The sequence below is a fragment of the Gigantopelta aegis genome, chromosome 7 (assembly GCF_016097555.1).
Source record: "Gigantopelta aegis isolate Gae_Host chromosome 7, Gae_host_genome, whole genome shotgun sequence".
Lineage (NCBI taxonomy): Eukaryota > Metazoa > Mollusca > Gastropoda > Neomphalida > Peltospiridae > Gigantopelta > Gigantopelta aegis.
In genome coordinates, this window is record NC_054705.1 from 6,643,761 (window position 1) to 6,648,453 (window position 4,693).

Sequence of the window (4,693 nt, forward strand, 5' to 3'; positions counted from 1 at the left end):
TATTTCAACATTGAAAAAACAGAAGGAAAAGTGCAGTAATAAACTTTGGATTGTATACTAGAATACATAGATTTTATGGCTATACCATCACGGGTTTTTTTCCGTCTTGAAACGAATTTTATATAAAACGTTATATTGCAATTAGTTTTCGGCATACTTCGTAATTCACCCGAATTATTTCGTATACCCTCGGCATAATCCCGAATGTTTTCAAATTATTTTCAAATTACTGGCATGATTTTGTAAGTAAGGTTTTGATTGGTCGAATGAAAGGTCAACTGGACATGAGCTCCAACGGGCTGCTGTTAGATCCACATGTAATAGTGGAGCTAATTTTAATTAGATTGCACCAAAACTACATTTGAATGTGACCTAGATTGCTGAGTGTATCTAAACTTAACAAGAATGGCGCATCAAGAGAAGAACTCAAGCTGATGATCTATTCTGACCTTTTAAATAATTCTATTATAGATACACGGAAGACTGCCTCTTTTAAACAACTTTTTTCTTTCTCATTCAGTTTTCAATATACACGTGCTGCTATATTTTGGGTCGTCATATTTACGTATAGGATCAGTTCGATTCTCTTGTATTCTCATTCAGTTTCCAATATACATGCGCTGCTATATTGTGGGTCGTCATATTTACGTATAGGATCAGTTCGATTCTTTTGTATTCTCATTCAGTTTTCAATATACATGCGCTGCTATATTGTGGGTCGTCATATTTACGTATAGGATCAGTTCGATTCTCTTGTCGGTAAACACACGCGACTGACGCAGATATTTCTGATTTATTTTCTTCTCGAGGCAGAAGTAAGCCAATGTTTATGATTTCAGGTTGCAATCTTTCATTTCGATGCCCAGGAGCCAATATGTCCACGCTTGGTGTCATTAGCTCTTTAACGACTCCTTCCAGTATCGTCAATTATTAGTGGACGACTATGATAGTATTTCCCCTACGGCTAATGTTAGTTAGTTCACCGAATCAGACCAACGTGTATATCTGTAGGTGTTTTTGGTAATGAAGTCATTTCGCCGCGAGCAGTAACACGAAATCTTTGAAGGCAGATAATTAGCCAACACTCTGATAGAAATCTATATCATAAAAAATGGTTGTATGAGTGTATTATTTTGATTTTGTATTAGTAATATTAGCTACGTTTTGCCGTTATTAGGGTTATACGACTGATTTTCCCCAGGGGAACGAGTTGGCAGTGATGTGAACATAAGCGCATTTGTATTGTCCTTATAGACAGGAGAGATATTTGTTATAAGGTTTTTCAGTCTGCGAGTGTTACCTTCACATCCATTTGTAATGGGAAAATTGTTTGTTTATTTATTTATTTATTTTGTTGTTGTTGTTGTTTAATGTGTTGGGTTTTCTTTTTTTGGTTGTTGCTTTTACACATTTCTAAAAATACACCTGTTTGGCGTTTTACGTATGGTTATTTCGACACTTGGTTAGCACGTTCCCATTGGCAGCACAATACACACCATGACATTTAAAAATCTACGGTTATATGTGTTTAAAATAGTTATTTCCACAGTTTGTTGGCACGTTTCCTTTGGCAGTACAATACATACCATGACATTTTAAAAACTAAAGCTATTTGGTGTCTAACTTCCGGTTATTTCGACACTTAGTCGGAACTTTCCCTCCAACAGGACCAAAAATAGCATGACATTTTAAAAACTACGCCAATTTGGTGTCCATAACGTCTGGTTATTTCGATACTTAGTCGGAACTTTCCCTTCAACAGGACAAAAAATAGCATGACATTTTAAAAACTCCGCCAATTTGGTGTCCATAACGTCTGGTTATTTCGATACTTAGTCGGAACTTTCCCTTCAACAGGACAAAAAATAGCATGACATTTTAAAAACTACGCCAATTTGGTGTCCATAACGTCTGGTTATTTCGATACTTAGTCGGAACTTTCCCTTCAACAGGACAAAAAATAGCATGACATTTTAAAAACTCCGCCAATTTGGTGTCCATAACGTCTGGTTATTTCGATACTTGCCTGGCACGTTCCCTTAGGTATGACGGGACATACCATGACATTCTAAACACTAAAGCTATTTGGTGTCTAACTTATCGTTATTTCGACATTTGCTTGACACTTCTCTTTGGCAATACAGTACATTACATTCCACGATATTTGATGCACCAGATAACCGTGAAGCATTGATTGGAGGCGAGACCTAGTCTAGTGGTGAAGCGCTTGCCTGATATGCAGTCGGTCTAGGATCGAACCCCGTCGGCAGGACCATTGGTCTATTTCTCGTTCTAACCAATGTTCCACATCTGGTGTAACAAAGGCCGTGGTAAGTACTATCCTGCCTGCGGCATGGTGCATATAAAAGAACCCTTGCTGCTAATCGAAAAGAGTAGCCCATTAAGTGGCGACAGCGGGTTTCCTCTTTCTATCTGTGTGGTTCTTAACCATAATATGTCTGACGCCATATAACCGTAAATAAAATGTGTTGAGTGCATCGTTAAATAAAACATTTCTTTCTTTCTTTTCTTTCAGAGAGGAAAAACCACCTTGATGGATCCATTCAACTAATTGTGTGTTTTTTCTCTCGTTCCAACCAGTGCACCACAACAGGTCAAACGACCTGATATGTGCTTTCTTGTCTGTGGGAAAGTGCATATAAAAGATCCCTTGTTGCATTAAGAAAAATGTATTGAGTTTTCTCTGATGACAATACCAAATGTTTGACATCCAATAGCCAATGAATAATTAATCAGTGTGCTCTAATGGTGTTGTTAAACAAAACAAACTTTAACAAACGTTTCAGCTGAGAGGTACACGTTATGGAGACGTGCTCTAGTCTATGGTTAGAGGATAGGTCCCAGTTTCAACTGAGAGGTACACGTTATGGAGACGTGCTCTAGTCTATGGTTAGAGGATAGGTCCCAGTTTCAACTGAGAGGTACACGTTATGGAGACGTGCTCTAGTCTATGGTTAGAGGATAGGTCCCAGTTTCAACTGAGAGGTACACGTTATGGAGACGTGCTCTAGTCTATGGTTAGAGGATAGGTCCCAGTTTCAACTGAGAGGTACACGTTATGGAGACGTGCTCTAGTCTATGGTTAGAGGATAGGTCCCAGTTTCAACTGAGAGGTACACGTTATGGAGACGTGCTCTAGTCTATGGTTAGAGGATAGGTCCCAGTTTGAACTGAGAGGTACACGTTATGGAGACGTGCTCTAGTCTATGGTTAGAGGATAGGTCCCAGTTTCAACTGAGAGGTACATGTTATGGAGACGTGCTCTAGTCTATGGTTAGAGGATAGGTCCCAGTTTGAACTGAGAGGTACACGTTATGGAGACGTGCTCTAGTCTATGGTTAGAGGATAGGTCCCAGTTTCAACTGAGAGGTACACGTTATGGAGACGTGCTCTAGTCTATGGTTAGAGGATAGGTCCCAGTTTCAACTGAGAGGTACACGTTATGGAGACGTGCTCTAGTCTATGGTTAGAGGATAGGTCCCAGTTTGAACTGAGAGGTACACGTTATGGAGACGTGCTCTAGTCTATGGTTAGAGGATAGGTCCCAGTTTGAACTTCACGGACTTGTTTCACTCTATCTTAATTTCTCGTCGTATAACCCAGTAGTTGTTAATCTGAGCTCACCCGTCGTAAACCGGGAGTTAGGTGAAATTACAACGTAACCGTTGAGTGGGCCAACTTCGTGGTAACGATTGACAGTCTTAGCCTAGCAGTAGTGTGCGACTAGAGGCGGGCCGTAGCCCAGTGGTAAAACGCTCGCTCGATCGATTCCCGTCTGTGGACCCATTGGGCTATTTCTTGTTACAGCCAATGCACCACGACTGGTATATCAAAGGCCGTGGTGTGTACTACCCTGTCTGTGGGATGGTGCATATAAAAGATCCCTTGCTGCTAATTGAAAAGAGTAGCCCATGAAGTGGCGACAGCGGGTTTCCTCTCTCAATATGTGTGTGGTCCATAACCATATGTCTGACGCCATATAACCGTAAATAAAATGTGTTGAGTGCGTTGTTAAATAAAACATTTCTTTGTTTTTAGTGTGCGACTTTAAGATGACCGATTGACCCGAGAGCGCTCTAACACTGAGTTACATTCCGCCCTAACCCGTGTAATGAGGAATTCTCCACTTTTCCGTCATTGTGATTTGTGTCCGGCTTACGACAATTAACATTATATAATAATTATATTGCTTTGGCAACGACCGCTCGCCTGAATCTGACGGCTTATTATAAGGCAACCATCGATCTAGAATTTCGCCTGTTACCGATTCTACCGGCCTCGGTGGCGTCGTGGCAGGCCATCGGTCTACAGGCTGGTAGGTACTGGGTTCGGATCCCAGTCGAGGCATGGGATTTTTAATCCAGATACCGACTCCAAACCCTGAGTGAGTGCTCCGCAAGGCTCAATGGGTAGGTGTAAACCACTTGCACCGACCAGTGATCCATAACTGGTTCAACAAAGGCCATGGTTTGTGCTATCCTGCCTGTGGGAAGCGCAAATAAAAGATCCCTTGCTGCTAATCGAAAGAGTAGCCCATGTAGTGGCGACAGCGGGTTTCCTCTCAAAATCTGTGTGGTCCTTAACCATATGTCTGACGCCATATAACCGTAAATAAAATGTGTTGAGTGCGTCGTTAAATAAACCCTTTCCTATGCTGGAGGGAGGAGCACCT